Source organism: Copidosoma floridanum, unplaced genomic scaffold (assembly GCF_036245765.1).
Source record: "Copidosoma floridanum isolate Cflo_tuat_1 unplaced genomic scaffold, Cflo_Japanese_pri ptg000001l, whole genome shotgun sequence".
Classification (NCBI taxonomy): domain Eukaryota; kingdom Metazoa; phylum Arthropoda; class Insecta; order Hymenoptera; family Encyrtidae; genus Copidosoma; species Copidosoma floridanum.
This window is the reverse complement of record NW_028321878.1, coordinates 17,197,023-17,214,350: the sequence shown is the minus strand read 5'-3', so window position 1 is coordinate 17,214,350 and position 17,328 is coordinate 17,197,023. Positions and strand designations below refer to the sequence as shown.

The 17,328-nt window shown below is 36.4% G+C and overlaps 1 protein-coding gene across 1 annotated transcript in view; it reads right to left on the bottom strand.

Moving 5' to 3' along the window:
• The window catches only part of LOC106645580 (defective proboscis extension response 8), a 72,901-nt gene that overhangs the window by 55,005 nt on the left and 568 nt on the right, over positions 1-17,328 (bottom strand). The gene's annotated exons all lie outside the window — the stretch shown is intronic.

The window sequence follows — 17,328 nt, the reverse complement described above, 5'->3', positions numbered from 1 at the left end:
GAAAATAAGAAGAAAGGCAACGAAAGTAATTAGTTTTGACACGTTGTGATATGCTTTTACATTTTTTTTTCAAATTTTAATAAGTTGAGTCAGTCTCTGGACAGGGCGATGCTTGTTCAGCCCTACCCAGGTAAATAGCGTCTCTGGTTGTAATGTTGGACAATTACTTACATTATCATTTTGTAAGTACTATGTAGAGATAGAAAACTTTTTGGCTCCAACAATCAGATGCTCATTATTTTTGTAATACAATTTCTGTGGCTATGGAACCCTAAAATTCATTGCCGCCACTTACTGAGATGTACATTTTGTTATCTAAAAGTTTTGTCAAAAGAGGGGGATGATAAGGCTGCTTTAAGATTTTATTTATTTTAGGGTGAAGAAAATAATTAATTTTTTTCCAACATTTACGATTGCTAATTAGTCCATTCTTCACTTAACAAACCATCCTCATCTTTTAAACAATATTTACTGAGCTATCGCCTGGATATTTTTTAAGTATTTTATTAACTGTAAGTCTACAAATCTTTGCTCAGAGTATGTTAAGCCTTTGATAACGACGTACCTGCTTAAACAGAGCCTGTTGTATTGTTGTCTAATTTTGTAATTCATTTTTTTATTACTAAGCTTTTTTTACGTTTCTACCTTTCTAGTGTATGTCTACATGAGCAAATCCCTGAGACTTTTAAATTTAAGGCATAAAAATGTCTCTACATCTCAGAGCATTCTCATTGAAATTTGGTGTAAAGTCTTGTCATTAAGTTTGTAATTAAATTAACGTATGTTCATTTTTCCATATTGAGTGCACCAAAGGTTATAAGCAATAGTTTAAACAAAAATGGTAGTTCCCGTATGATAAATGTCATTATCTCTGATGCTATTTTGCGGTGTTAGGTAGCCGCGGTGCGGTGGCGCTTATGTGGCGAATCCTATTTTTCCTATCAAGAGCACATCACTAGCCTCTCAAAAACGGCGGAGGTAAGAAAATTTTTTTTTTTAATTTAGCCTCAGAAAATTTTTGTTCGTAAGATTTGGCTTATTTCAAGAAGAAAAAGTCTCTTAACATTTTTTTTTTTTTGAAACAAGTTGTTATCTTAGTTTTACATAATCGTTTGAGTAAATCGAGATGGAACTATAACATTTAGACAATTACTTGTAAGCACTTTTTATTCCAGTGCACTAATTATTTTATTTTGAAGTGTAGTTTAATGGAAAATATTATTAATGACGATTTAAAAAATGCTCCAAACGTGAAAAAATATAAATAGATACTTCAAAATCATTATAGTTGTTTAAAAAGTTATAGCATACCAAAAAAAAAAAAGAATTTAGCAAAGGTAAATCTAAAATTTAGCGTTTTTGACACTTTTTTACTTTTAAATTATCCACTTAAATAATTAAATCCATCGAATACCTGTAGAATGATTTTTTAATGTATAATAATATCCATACAATACAACTAAACTGAAAGAGAGGGTAGAAAATAGTGATTTGATCAAACGAGTGATCAAATATTTTGTCATGGACAAAAAAAAAGTTTCTAGGATTTGCTCATATGGCTCCTTTGAAATACAATTGACCAATTATTTTTAGCGGAGGCCGAAAAAATTCTCAATTTTCCTATTCAGTAAGAGATTAAGTGTAAAATTAGCCTTATCAGCACTCATTGGCAAAAATAAATTAACTCTGAACTCAAAGGGGAAATTTATTTTTAATTGATTCTAATTCAGTCACAATTAATATTATAAGGATAGGATTTTTGTTGTAGCACTTTTTATTTCATTTCTATTTTCAAAGTATCTCTAAAAATTATGAGTTATTTAGAGAGAATGATCCCACTTTAAGACGTAGAGGTAAGTTTTCGAGGGACAGGAGTTAAAAAAATGGATTTAAAGAATAACAAATACCCTACAGTGTCTATAAAGTATCTTTCTTTACATGCTATAAGAACTCTTAGGTCAATCATTAGTTGTTACAATAAATTAAATCTAAAATTTGGAGAAGTTTAAGTAAATATTTCTGTAAAATCTTTGTTCACAGGTTTTATCATATATCATATGAAACAGTAATACTTGGATTTTGTAAAATTTATACAAACCATATTGTTTTAATTAATAAAATACATAACTGTAGTAGAGTAGAAAGTTCTTTTAAAAAAGATAAAATGATCCAATCTCTTAAATCCTTAAATGTTAGGCAGACTTAGCTAGCGTGTTTCTCAATCTTTTTTGAGCCGCATGCTATACTCTAAATATTTTTTAAAGTTCCTCAGACCGTTTCTTATGAAATTCTCAGAAAATCTCAATTCAGAATGGCTAGACTTAGGAAAATTATGATATCGTGGTTTATCATCAGTTAGTTAAAAGCTTGCTGCTACTCTATTTATCATTTAAATTAGAAGAAATTTATTTGATAACGTGTACATATATATATATATATATATATATATATATATATGTATATCAGGATGAATCTCTCATTAAATCTTACATTAAAAATTAAAAAGATCTCGTACTACCTGCTATAAAAAAGAAATATAATATAACAAGTTGGCATGTAGTTTCCAGAAATATCAGGTGCTATAATCATTTATACTGACGTGGCTAATGATTTTAGATTTTATACTTAATCTTCTTTGTACTCGCTATATGACTGATTCAGATAAGCATTTGTAGAAAAAGTAGACAATAGTTTCCGATTTGAATAGATATCATTAAATCTTGACAACTAAATGATTCCAGCTAGTTTTTTCCGACCATAATATGTCATATTTTTGATTTTTGTCAGAATTGAGATAATCATAGTTCCTTATAAAATCAATCTCTCTGAACACGATTGTGCAATCAGATTTTATCTTATCTGCGCCGGCCATAAACTTTTAATTAACTTCAGTGAACTGATTTGATACATTAAACCTTTAATCTCTCGCCTTCAGCTCGTGCCGTAAACCTCTCGGTTCGTAAAGAAGCCTTTTCGAACGAGTTTTGTATACTATTTTTCCGCCTGAGAACCCAAAATCAAGCGGTGAAGGTGCTATTTTGAGGTTAGAAGGCGGAAAAATGTATTATCTCAAGTGCAAAACAAAAAAGTTGGATGGGGGAAAACGACTTTTTATTTATTTTACGAACACTTTTCGGTTCATAGAACGTGTGCGTTACATTCAAGGTAAAGATGTTTTGCACAAAAAAGTTGTATTCTAATAAGATCTACAACTTTTACATTTAATATCATAATTTAAAGTAGAAAACAAATAATTTAGATAGGGAAAAACTACGTTTTTGCGATTTTTGAGCACTTTATGGCTCACAGAACGTTTGGGTTACATCCTAGACGAAAATTTTAATTATGAAAAAGCTGTATTTCAAGTAAAGCTACAACTTTGTCTTTCACAGCAAACCTGAAAAAAATCACTTTATGAAGTCATAGCCAAAAAGCTACTTTTTTTTTTTCACTGAAAGTACCATATTAGAACGACTGCCATTTTTTTTTTATAAGAGAAAATCTTACGGATTTTCAACCATCACGTAATACATAAAAGACGAAGCTATTTATCAAATTTCAGCCCAATCCGACAAAAACTGCATGAGTTAATCAAAAAACTTGATTACGCCCATACATACATACATACACCCCTGCCGCTGAGGTCCGCGATCGCAATTTTTTTTGTACCAAAACTTTTTTTACACAAAAACAATAAGTTTTAAAAGTACTTACACTTTTTGCCCTGGCAAAAATATAAGGCACTCCTGAGTATCAGTCATGCCTAAAAATAATAATTTGTCTCGTGAGAAAGCATAGTCAAATTGGTTCTCGGTGCATTTAATAGTACAGACTAATAATGGAAAATGATAAGATTAGTTATTGGAAAATTACAAGTGGACATTGAACTCGAAATTCAATGTTTAAACATAGAAATGCACTATTTACCTTTACCAATAATAGTATTGAGCACATCATTTTATCTTATCATCAGCTATAATTATCCTACAACTGCTGTCCTCTATTGATACTGTATTTGCGGATGGAACGTTCAACATCTACCAAAATTTTTTTTAATATTTATTACAATACATGGTTTATGTGACAGTGTTTTTACTCCATATGTGTTCTCTTTATTTTCTAATGAATTGGCGCGATCGTGTGAATCAACGTTATAATAAGAAGTTTAAAAACTTTCCGGCTTTTGAAGCCAGTAGTTTATTATTTATAGATTTTGAACCAAGTATTCACATTGCAATTACAAAAAATCTGTCGGTAACTACACATACGATGCAGTTTTTATTTGGATCGGAGTTAATGGTATTAATACAAGAATCAATTGTGTAATGAATATAAGAGCAATGAGTCTTCAGTAGGCAAATGAGAAAAAAAAGTTTTTCTGTTATCTTTTCTGCACCTTGGCATCGTTGACGAATATAACCATACAACATTTATAACAATAGAATATTTACATTATTATGATATCGTGAGTTTTCGACAATTTAAATTTTTCTCTATAATTATTTCGTCTGTACTAGCTGCCGTACATTTTTCTTTGTAAAGAAATCATTGCTTAAACGACTGTTAGTCCAATAGATAAAGTGTGACAAAAAAAATACTGTCGCACTCTTTGTGTTATGAATCATCATTAAACTCGTAATTCTGAATAAAACCTTTTCTGTGTGTGCAATAACATGTGTCGTGAGTTATTGCCTCAATCCAACAAGTTCTGCTGAGTTGCCGCAATTATAAACATGGAGTGTGGCAGATACCAAAAAGTCAATGTTTATGTTCATCTCTTTATTGGGTTTTAATAATTGGGAACAAATTTGAATACGATTATACATGCAGTAGAAATAAGCTGGCAACTAATTTAACAACTTTGTCATTTTGGGACCGATCAAGCTAGATGTTTTCGAGTGATCTCAGCTTTTACTTTGTTATCTATATCTCGATATATCATAAAAACGTTGGTGACAGAATCTTCTATCTTTGTCTTGAAAACGTTAATTCTCTGTTGGATGTTCACTTGCTCATCGTCGTTTTTATTCTCGAAATCTTTGTAAATTATATGAAGTATACTGAATTCTTTAATAGTCTTTTCTTCTGCCTTTAATGCAGATTTTAGCAGTAAGTGCATTTCGTCAATAAAAGGATACTGCGAGTATGGATGTTGAGATTTGGATATTTTTTCTATATCCGAGTATATATTCTTTTTCAGTAGTTCGCAGTTTGATGCAAATCTGCTTTCAAATTGTGTCAATAATGTTACCAATAATGCCAAAGCTTTTTTATCCTGTGACAAAAAAAAAATCAAAAATCATAATAAAAAATAAATAAAAATTAGCATTTTGGTAAATTTATGTAACATGAGAAAGGAAACGCCAAACATTTACTAATTATGTATTTGTGGTAAGTCAACAGTTTATCTTACCTTATCATTCAATGGGTTGGATTTCATTTTTAACGATACAACGCAATCGAGGCTGACAAATAATAGAAAACACACAAATATTTTTGAAGACATGGTTGGGATGTGTGTTGATAGTACCCTAGAATCAGACTGTACTGTGCTTTGAGCGTCTTGTTCTTTTTATTGGAAAATTGTGCTAGACGTGACAAAACTTTTAAGAGTGATTTGGTGGGGACATTCTTCACTGGGGGCAAATGACTCTTTCTTAAATTTAAATATAATACAGTAAAACGTTTAAATAAAGTTTTTTCTAATGGTTTTGTGTTTTTAAGTCTTCATACCTATGGATATAACTTATGAGTTAGCGCCTTTTATAGCATTGATTTCAAAAGAGGCGCAAATTTCAATTTGGTCGTAAAAAGGTGGCACTTTTTACTAAAAATGAAAGCTCACCTTCTGTTATTCTTTCGTCCCCAGGCTATGAGCTATAGTTAAAGTAAATGTAGGAAAGGGAGAGTCATAGTTATCTCTATCTTTACGTGAATAGTAAATGAATGGTAACTTACGTGTTGTAAACTCCACTAGGAACTACTTGGAGATGTTTGAATCGTCATAGATGTATATACGTACAAATATATCTTCCAATGCTTTCGTGTAATTACGGTGGTATTAATATCTGCGTCTAATTACCACACATATAAGCTCAAGAACAAAGAAATAACTTTGCGTTATAAATAGGCTCTGGTATTTATTACTTGTAATTTTTAGCAACTGAAAGCAGTAAAGAAGACTAATAATAAATACCATAATTAAAACTTTTTTTTACCCATTTTAAATAGATTCCAACAGTGCTAGCTATGGATCCTCTTTACCCATGCCATAAACTTGTCAGGATTCTCATGTTTTCGTCGTACCATAGGCAAACCATACCATTGATTATTCAGGCAAAAGTGATGATGTATCTAACAAAGTATCATGAAACGGCCTACAGGAAGACTCAAGTAACTGCAATTGCATCAAAACTGCAACAACAACATAAAGGAAAACCATCAACCTATCCATAGTATACGTATCGAAGGCAATCAGGTTGATGATCAGTGCTCGCAGATTGTTGGATTCCATACCGACGGGAGTCTCGCGATAAACGAGCCCTCCTTCGTTAGGGCCAATTTCACGATAACGCACACATACATGGGCCCAGCGCGTTTTCATCCATGACGAGAGTCATAAACGTGGAAATTGGCCCACATCGACGCCATTCCACTCGCATTTTACTCTTTCTGATCTCCTACGCACCCATACGCATTACAAGCCATACATATCACTTAATCACCACCCCACATGCAACAGCCTATAGTTAAACCCTCCAGTAAATATCTACGGAGGCAACCGTAGATGTGTGTTTGCCGGGAGGTAGCATGTGCCATCGTTCCTGATGAAAGACAAATGAACGTGTGATGCTGCGAGGGATGGGGCTTATCGCAAAACCTGTACCCTTCGCACGATATAAATCCCAAAAGCCCGTGCGCGTATTGGCAAATCAGCGCCACGGGGGAGGTGTCATTTCACGGATATTAATTCACTCTGTTTCCATCTATCGGCGTGTCGTTGCTTATCGCAGTAGCTGATACCAGGCGTTATTTGAAAATTGTCCGTGCGTGGGTGGACGTTTTCGGTCAAGGCAGCTCGTTTCGATAGCGTACGGGATAATGACTCGAGTGACGGAATCTGCTATTAATTGCGGGCAGTTCGCGATATATATGTGCCGTATCGTGCGTACGACGATTCATCATTGCCGTTCTTGTCTTTTTGTTTCTACCTTCGTCACGAATGATGCAGAATTGAGTTTCTTCATCCGTACCATCACAATGACTTATTGTTTATTTTGCGAGGGGCTGTGTACTCAAAAGTCTTTTTTAAACTTTTGAAGTCTTTGATAGAGTTTGAATGACTTTAAAATTTTTTTTTAATGACCACAAGATAGCGCAGCCCAACGCTATTTTGGATAATCTCTGTACGTGCTCTTTGTAAAAGTAGTCCCACAAACTATGTGCCTCAGGGTGTACAATACCCTCATCCCCTCCAATGCTGGGATGTATTAAAAATTCTCACGAATCGTGGTTACGTTTACTCCCTTTGTTATGTGGGGGGTCGCGTCTCGCTTATAGCGGATGCGGTGAGTATAAATGGAGTGAACGTGCGAGGGCTGTACATTATCTCGCTTGAATTACCATTACCGAGAGCTCATTCGTTAAAAACCGCAAACCATTTGCCTTTTTCCTTGCTACGTTTGCATTCTTGAAAACGAATTATGCCGCGGTAGTGTATAGAGGGAAGCGTGTCATTAAACAAATAGCAGATATTTCGTAGCAAAGTCGTTTTTACATGGGTGCATTAATAGCGGAAAATTAAAATCGAGCGACAGAAACGCACCTGTACTCGACGAGTAGACGGTGCAAACAGAGGATCGTTTAATATTAAATCGCTTGAACGAAAAAGGGATGGACGAAAGAGAGAATAAACGGAGGAGCCGAAAATTTAATGGAGGATCTTTAGTAGCAGGGCAAAAGTGTGCGTGAGGCTCTTGAATATTTTATATACTCAGGGGGGAAGTGCCTGTAGGTGGGTGGCATTCATGGGGGGTCCCGATTATCTCCGGCCTGTATGTGTAATTCGCACGAGCGAGCAGCGGGAGATGCGTTTGCGAGGCTTCGTTCCAAACTTCATTGAGACGAGCTGTAACTTTGCTCCCTAGCGTGGCCGAGTTTTGTTTTCGAGAGCCATTCGTGGAACTTTTGCTCAGACAGTGAGGAGTGTAATCAATTAGTGTGGGGACGGCAGGGATTTAGACTACTGTTTTGCACCACGGTTGACGAGATTTATGAATTGTTCTCGAGCTTCATGAAATTTATTGACGCATCAATGTGTACATACACAGTAACTGAGAGTGGGCCTTTGATGCGATGTAGAATATGGAGCATGTTATTGGAGGCCCGAATCGTTTTGGCTGACTTGATTTGAAAATTGACGCCACAAGTTTCGATATGTGGAAAATCGCCGAAATTTTCAGAAATGGCGAGCTTCTCTATTTGGTGACCTAGTTAGCGACCCACATCCTCCTGTGGGTCAGTTCCAAAATCGAAAAACTCTCTAACGAGTTGAAGCAACCCATCATGCACCGGTTAGCTTTCAACTTTTTTTTTATTCAGGAGGGAAAAAAAAATTTCCCACTGCTCAACTACCAATCGCTGCGCCAAGGATGTAAAAAGGGGTAAAAAATAAGTTTTCATCGAGGAAATTTTTTTTTCAGCCATACTCTCGTAGGTTATTTGGAACTGATATTTCTAACCTCCCCCCCCCCTGCGCTTGCACACGCACACGCTCACGTTGGAAAATCGTACGAGCAGCTTTGATGGTGAGGCCAGGGGTCCCGTTAATCACACGACTGTTAGCCGTCGATAGTAATAGCCGGCCGTTAATTACTCGCGGCCACGTATAACCACTACCCACGAGCGCCACCTGCTAGTACCACAGTCGAGGACCAGTGAAATGCAGCTGAAAATTGTGCCGTGATTTTTTTGCATCCTCCTTTTTTTTTTTGCGACTCCAGAGCTTGGAAAATCGAGGGATGAGAGAGGACTGTGTTGTTTGAGATTTGATTTTAGAGCTAATGGACTTTTTTGGGTTTCTCTAATGGCGGGGACATTTTTAATAACCTTTATTGATCCATCGAGACTCGATTACTATTTCGTTGAGTGGAAATTACGTCTGATAAAAAGGTTACAGTGGAAAACTTGGTAATTAACGTGAGTGAGTAAAAATCTATAGTGAGAGGACGTTGTTGGTGTTAGAGTAACCGTATAGTCCTTGTATGACAATCATTTGGGATAATTAAAGTCGTGTTTCGCACTTATTCACGAAAGGGCAGAGATTAAAAAGTTGAAAAAGTGTACTCGTATATTCATTCATTCTGAAAAAAACACTCCTTGTAAAAGAGCTTCAAATTCAAAAACATTTTTTTTTCAAACTCTAATGCCTTTTTGTGTACATACGTTTTGAGTCCATTATAACTAAGAGCGAGTTAATAGACGTGCAGTCAATGGACCTATCGAGGAAGGCTTGGTGCGGGAAAGGGAAAATTATACATCATAAGACTCTCCGTTGAATTAGAGTATAGCCTTTATTTTTCCAATGATAATACTAATAAATTTAAGACACTAGGTCCTGCAATCTCTTAATCGATTTCTCTATGATATCAAACAAACTAGTATAGGTGAGAGAATGTTAGACAATGTTGTAAAGGCAGCTCAAGGATTTTTGCAAAAAAACCGAGTTTTTGGTGACCTCTGTTGACCAAAAAATTCTACGGATTTTTAATAGAAAATTTTACCCTAGGGGTTCAATCACAGATAAATAACGAAACATACTATCTAAAAAAATATATTTTTTAACCATCCTAATATTTTGACTCACTCGAACAAAAAGTTATCGAAAAATTCGAAATACCTATATCGATTTTGTCTTCCAACTGCACCTCTAAAGTACTACCCACAGTTTTACCTCATAATTAAGAGGACCTTCATGTGTAAGTAATTTTATGAAAACTCATGGAGCCGCATGAAAAGTAAAGTTGCTAGCAGTCGGTGCTCTTTTCTCCCCACCATTTAAATATACACGGTGCAAGCCAAAATAGTACATTTATGATGACATTTTATGAAAATGCGTATAAAAACCTATACTGTCAAGATACTATTTTGTTAAAAATTTCACCCTAAAAAGAGTCTACTGTTTCCCATGTTATCGTTCCACAGATTGAAAAACTGTCCAATATAATCACCCAAGTACCGCCCAAGTGCCGCTGCTCAAATTCTGCCCAAGTGCCGACAAAGTACCGCCAAAGTACGGCCCAAGTGCCGCCCAAGTACCGCCCAAGCGCCACTGTTCAAGTAGTACCCAAGTGCGGCCCAAGTTCCACCTGATAGCCGCTTAAGTTAAACATTTGTATTTATGATAAGTATTTATTATTATTATTAATGTTGTTTACAATTGTATCTTCTTTCTTATATTACATTAATTATCATGTTTATTATCTTTATCATTATCATCATCATCTTCATCGTCATTGTCAATTTCATCGTATGTAGAATGATCTCACAATAATATCTCTGGTTAACTAAATAACCTTTTCGTACGCTTATTTATTTGTTTTTACGTTTCTGATACTCAGCCCTTCATCTCCTTCTAATAATTTTATAGCTACACGTTTTTACTATTTTAATCACATTTGAGCGCCATCTCCTGCCCCTAGGGGATCTATTCAGACTTTGTTTACCGACCTAGAGGTTTGTTGCTATGTTGTTGCGATCGATGACACTGCACTTCATGGCGGCCCGCGCCATTGAAATTGGCGTTCTAAACACGCTGAAATTGAGCACTTTTGTAAATCCATTTACTTGATGAATAATTGTTAAAAAATTATTCTGTAAATGGATTTTGACTCAGGGGAAGCTGATCTACACGCTGGTCCCCGCTTCTCAAGTGCTTAAGAATATCCCTGTATATATGTATATATCCTTTTTGATAGTAGTAAAACAAGACTTTATTTTCTGTCTCGATTCTATTTCACATCATTAAAAATTCATCCGACTCCAGTTATCCCTTTGAAAGCTCATAAAGTATTTTTAAAAAAGCTTAAAAGTAACACTTACCACATCACAAGCCGAATCCCCTCTCTACCTGTGACGCTGACGACGACCTATTGCTCACACACACGAATTTTACTTTTACGTCCTGAAAATATAAGCCTCAGCTTCCCATGCCTCCGCTATTCGGATAAAAGCAGACTCGCTCTTCGGAGTAATTTCATTTCCCAACGCGGCAATACCAATACCTCCTCATATTTTACGTTGCGTAAGAAACGAGGGAACGCGGTAGGCAAGAGTAATCCTCGGCGTGGCAGTAAACCAGCCCAGAGATACGACTCCTTGGAGAGGCGTTGCTGCGAAAAGGTTGATAACGCAAGAAGGAAAAAAAAAAAAAAAAAAAAAAGGAATAAAGAACGAAGGGTCGCTATCTTGGCAAGATCTGGCGCTGTTTACAACTCGAGAGGTACTCATCACTTCTCTACATTCCCGACAATTCGCTTGGACGCTCCAAACTAGGATCCTGATCCTTCGGCTCGCACTGGCGTTTGGCTTGTTTTTATCTACTGCGCCTAACAACATCGTTGGGGCAAAAATCCGGCGCGTGGTTCTTCGGGCGGGGGGCAAAGGAATCCAGGAATTTTCCAAAGGCACGTGGAACAGTTGCTCCAGAGAACTCGTACCCTTACAACGAAACAAAAAGTAAAAAACACGCCACTCTTCAAAGCAAAAAGTTTCACCCAGCACTCTGTCGAAATAACGCTCTTTAAGCCACCCCACGCGCCGATCGAGAAGCCATCGAAGGGGTCTGGGGGAGTTTAAGAATTTTCCTGGCAGCGCTCCCACTCGTTTTCCCGATAGATAACGAGCCAATCGGTCTGTTATTGCCGGGGTAAAAACCACGATTCCTACAGCTGTTGCGCAATTATTCATCGTTATCGCTCCCTCTTCCCCTTCTTCCACTATGTACATGTATATGTATACACACGGGACCGCGGGTAGCCCGCACTGAAAGGCCGACTCGAAACTTTTAATCGCCGTACAACTGCGCAAAGAACTCGAAAAAGTCCGCTTTGGTGCGATACCTCGCACGCTCGGTTCTCTTTACACTGTCGGAGGCTCGCGCAGAGGACATAATTAAATGAGAAAAGCAGCGCAGAGGAGGGTGGGACAGAAAAAAGGCATCACACACATACACACACTGCAATGATTAAATAGAATAATGCGCTATGACGTTGGGGGGGGGGGTGGATCGTTTGACGCAGCTTTCTTTTCAACGCGGCCATATTCATCGCGAGATCGGCTTTCAGGTCAATGATATCACGCACAGGACGGCTCACGTGTACACGCGCTCTTTCATCTCCCTTTATTTTCCCTTGAAAGGCTCCCCGGTGAGGTACAAGCTCGCCCCGACGAGAGTCAAAGGCGCGACAATGGATGCCCCTTTTTTTTCAACATGCACGACGACAACTGGACGCGGGGATGTCTCGTTGTCGGTCGATCGGGGAAAGGGGTATTGGACTCGTGTTTTTCCGCGCGCGCGTTATTGTTTTTTGATCGATGCTCTCCGAGTTGGATGTATGGTGCATGTGTGCGTTGGTGGGAGAGCAGTGTTTTGCCGGCATTAATTTACGACGCGACGTGTCCTGGGCAACGTACCTTGCTGCGACCGCACCCCGTACACGTATGCGAGCACCGGAACGCGGCTCTCGAGTGCTATCTGCTCGGCGCTCGCAAAAAAGACGAGCTAGAATTCTTCTTTCTTTTCACTCTCTCTCGTTCCACCTTCGTTTTTTTTTGTCGAACCAAGTTTGATTGCGCATTGTCGGTTGGCGCAATCGTGTGCTCCCTGCCCGCATTTTGTTTTTCCCTTATTTATCGGATTCCGCAGTTTCGCAACTCGTTTTTCAGTCTTTGCACGCGTTTCCCGGATCTTGTTAGCGAGCTCTCGTCGCCAAAGTTCGCGAATGCCAGATCCATTGGACGATTCGGAATGACGTGTGTCGGAGAAACTGAATTTTTTTTGGCTCGTAAAATATACATTTTGTTGTAGTCTTACGATTTTTCTAGCTACTAAAAAATAAAAAAAAGAATAAAAATTTTTTTCTGGCACACCTTATGTAAATACGAAGAGGCTTTAATTGGTGGACAAAAATAACGAGGATAGCAACGGGCACACTTTTCCCATCAAACCGATTTTTGTAATGCCGTTAAATTTTTCCGTGATATTTTATCGCGTTTTTTACGGCCACTTTTCTTTTCTCTATTTTTCCTCTGTTTTGCGTGTGGTGTTTTCGTGCCATGCAGTATTGGAAAACAATCCATCGCATTGATGGAAAAATCTTGCAGTACCTCGCATTGTAGGATAACGTTGTGTTATGAGATTTTGCTACGTGATGGTTAAGTGCCTTTGATTTATGGAATAATTTTTGAACGGTAATAATCGTAATAGACCTATTGTTAATACGTATAGTGACTGTATTAAAAAATACTCTGCACTTATACATACATACTTATACATGTATGTCAACAGACTGACCACAATATTATTTTTAGTCTTAAGTACTTAAAAGATAGTCAGTGAATCGATTTACGTAAAAAAAAAAACACCAATATAACCCTGGGATAAGCTGATTTCGTAAAGCATCAAAAAACGTTTGTAATAGTTTAGAAAGACTTGTGACCTAAAAACTCAAAAAATACATCTGTGATTTTTCAATGATTCAATTTTACCAATATAGCTTTGGTTTTAATTATCTTAAAAATACGTGTATAAATTTTCAGATCTCAAAAATTTTTAATGATAAAAATTATTAGAAGCCACCTTGTAAAATTAGGATGTTCACTTTAATAATTTCTTCTAATGTTCCAAAAATCATGCTCCTCAGAGTGTTTTACTGTTACTTACTTATTTACTCTAATTTTAATTTTACTTTTACGTAAGGTCTAAAGATAAACTACTCTTTATAAAAGCAGTTTTAAAAACTTTAACTCTGTTATTATTTTTGCAATAGTTTTATTCGAAAACCTATCCTGGGATTGTGAGAGCAGGTGTGTGCAATTTTGATTCTTCATACAAAATGCTCCAAAATACATCTCAAAAAACAGTTCTACTAAACTGAGGGTAAAAAGCTTTTAGTGAATTTTTGATCCAACGCGTACATTCCAATGTATCGTCAATAATTAAACAAACACCTCGAACGTTCTGTGCTTATCAATTGCACTGATTTTTAATTGGTAATATAAGTATTGAAAGGTACGTATTGAATCAAAATTGGGTAGAGAGAGCTTTTTGTACATTTCTAATGACTTCGTGGCGTAGTTCAGTTTTTCTAAAGTATACACAGGTTATTAAAAAAACATATTTACTTAAGTCCAGATACTGTGGTTCAACATTCAAACAGACGCAGAGTCTCCTTAAACGATACTCCTCCATATCGATATTCATTGAAATGTTTATCAAACGGTGCAGTCATAATTCACAGTAATTGATTAATTTATATCAAACAGCGTAACTTTTAGGTCTCTCTGATCAAATTTTAATTACCAAATATGTGCGATAAAGTTACGGCTTCTCCAGAGTACTATGATACGACCCCCAGGATGCCATCTAATTATTGGCCTAATGTCTCATCCAAACTTGTGAGTTTGCGAGTTTCCGAATAATTGACAAAGAGGGGGCTGGGAAGACAGTTGGAGCTCTTCAACGTAAGCCGATGAATTCACTGATGCTGAAAATCTCAAGCTCGAGGGGATGCGTGGAGCAACTGATTCCGATCTCTTTCCTCTACTTTTTTTCTTTCTACTTAAACTTTTCTGACGTTTTCTTAACTTGGAATTTAAAGTTTGATCGATTGGCTCGCTTTCCAGCTGCTAAATGAGTAACATCAAGATGAATTCCCCACCTCGGCCTCCACCTTTCTCTGTTCACTCAGTTATGAAAGTCAATTTTCTCCTGTGAGGATCGTGTATACTGAGGAAATTTTTCCCTCAAACTTTAAGGATGAGAAGTTGATTAAACTGTGGAAACAGTTTCATTTCAGTTTTGCCTTTCGAAAGATAAAGCTTTGGACTGGCTCCAGAAAATTGGAATTCGTTATCGACATCACTTTTTTTGTCATCCCACGTCCCTTAATTAGGAGATGGTGTGGTTTACTGCTGTTCGACTGTGTTGGACTATGCTTTTCTTTTTAAGGAATTTGGCTCATATAAATAAGGAATGACGTATAGACATTCTGATCACGTGGGACAATTTTATGTTAGCTTTAAGAGACCTTCAATAAGTAAGACATGATAGCTAATAAATAGTTCTACGGTGTGGCTTATTACTTTCAAGAAACTGCTCATCAAGTTTTTTTTTAACCTACGTTTTGTTAAAATTTGTATCAAATGTTCGTTAAACCCACCTATTATAAAAGGTAATGGAATTTTTAGTAAAATCTAAAATCTAAAAAATTATAAGCTAACGTTGATAATTTTTGAAAATAATTTCAAGGTAGTAATAAAAATACGTCTTTTTATTTCAAACTACTAGTCTACCTTTCATGTCTGTTTTGCTTTTGTGGTGATGATACTATGTCAAGTCTCACTAAAATAACTTTCATTTATTACGTTATCAAAATGACAAGACATTGATCTTATAACTTTTGTTGGTGGGTTCAAATGGTAAAAATAGTAAGAAACCTGACTTATGAATCAAGATCTTTTTCTGTAAATTTCACGAACGTTTTAAATACGGGCATCTCGAACAAGTTTCAACAAAATCGTATAAAATTTATTTTTTCTCACAATTATCGTAAGTGTTTCTGCGTAGTGTTTAGAAATTATATGGGTGTAATCCAAAATACTTATACTCAATAATGATTATTCATGATAATATATGCTATAACAATAAGTGTCCATGAAAAAAATTTCAATCAACTATTTTGAAAATAATACTGTAACTAAACAACAAACTAAAAAAAATTCTGGTACATTGACAGACAGCATATATTCTAGCTGTTGCATGATTATAAAAATTTGCGGTGTTCCTTGAAAATTGTTTGGTTGTATCAACACATTCAAATGTAGAAGTTTTAATTTGAGTGAAAACTACTTTGTGTGATTTACGTGGAATCTAGGGCTGCGTGAACGAGAAAATAAAAATATCCAGCCTTACTCAGACTTTACGCTTGAATCGGAATATCGTTTCTAGGAAGTTGTTTCACGCTGTGGGAAAAATGAAAATGCAGCTAAAAGCTTTCGTTAGGAATAAAATGTATTCTCAACGTGTGAGGGAAAACATCAGTATTCAGTCAGACGTTAAAATATCATGCTCACTACAAGTATATGCACGATATACTTGTCTTGCATTACTGCGGGAGAAAAGAAAATGTAGTTGGATAGCATGGATTTTTCCTCGATTAAGACTATAAAAATTGTATCTTTAGCAAACAGATTTTTAAAAACTTTTAAACATTACTAATGATATTTAAAAAAAACCTCATTGGCAACAATATTATGAGCTTAAATTCGTACGTAAAAAGTCGTATATTTAAGTTGATTAAACGTTTTATACATACAGTTAAGGTTACTTTTATCATTCAACTAGAACAAATTTTCCATGTATGTAAAAAAATGTTAAAGATGGTATCCAAAAGCAACTCAAATTTTTTTTAAAATGCGACACCCCAAATTTCGTCTGAACCAAGTTAAACCAATCCATCATCTATTATGGCTCAGCCATGCAATTTCAACAAAAAAAAACTCAACACTTGAAATACCTGATAAGTATAAATCCTACACCAAAGTTTCATCAAAATTTTCTCACTCAGCAAATTAAGTAGAAACATCAGTTTTCGGTCAGCCACCCCAAAAAACTTGCCTCCTCTTCTGGGGCCAATTAAAAAAGCTCTCTTTTTCACAGCTCGCGCTCAAAGAGTAGAGAGCGTAATCACGCTATTTGCATGCGAGCCGAAACCCACACCCCCAGAAAGCTGGGAAATACCCGATTCCCAGTGCGGAATACTCGCGTACGTACTTTTATTCGTGCGGCGCATAACAACAGCTTGTATTTTGTGGCCACACAAGAGTGGAGCCATTAGAATTTTCTCGCTCAAATTAGCATAGCCGTGCTCGGGAACGATAAGCAATAGCTTTCTCGCTCGCGATGGACACCCCGGGCTGCCCCGAAAATACCGCGTCCAACTTAAATTGCCGCATAAAAGTCCGCATTCATCTTCCCTCCCGGCCTATCGGACAATTTGCATGCATAAAGCAAACTTTCCGAGCTCGCGCACCGCTGCTCGGATGGAT